The 370-nt window shown below is 44.3% G+C and overlaps 1 protein-coding gene across 1 annotated transcript in view; it reads left to right on the top strand.

Moving 5' to 3' along the window:
• LOC119591836 (high affinity cGMP-specific 3',5'-cyclic phosphodiesterase 9A-like) overlaps positions 1 to 370 on the top strand; it is a 42,680-nt gene that overhangs the window by 41,814 nt on the left and 496 nt on the right. The window lies entirely within an intron of this gene.

Below are 370 nucleotides of genomic sequence, written 5' to 3'. Positions count from 1 at the left end.
TGAGGATTGGGTTTTAGGTGGGGATCGGAGTATAGATTGGGGGAGGATTAGCTGGGGACTGAAAGAGGATTAGCTGAAGGCTGGGGATTAGACTGGGATTAGGATAGGGTTAGGATAGGTTTGATGATTGGGTTTTTTTTTTTTTTTTGGGAAAAAAGTAGGATTTTGGGTTCTTGAGGAATTGGTTAGAAAAAGTGGGAGGAAATGAGATTTGGGGTTCAGGAAGTTTTGGGTTTAGGTTTTCGGGGGATTGGATTGAATTAATAAGGATTTGGGGGGAAGGGGGTAGAGGGGGGGGAGGGGAAATAGAAGGGATATATGGATAATCAGGGGGAAAGGGGGTTTTTTAATTGGGTGGGATGGAGTACAG

This window comes from Penaeus monodon, chromosome 29 (assembly GCF_015228065.2).
Source record: "Penaeus monodon isolate SGIC_2016 chromosome 29, NSTDA_Pmon_1, whole genome shotgun sequence".
Classification (NCBI taxonomy): domain Eukaryota; kingdom Metazoa; phylum Arthropoda; class Malacostraca; order Decapoda; family Penaeidae; genus Penaeus; species Penaeus monodon.
This window is presented reverse-complemented; position numbering and strand designations above follow the sequence as displayed.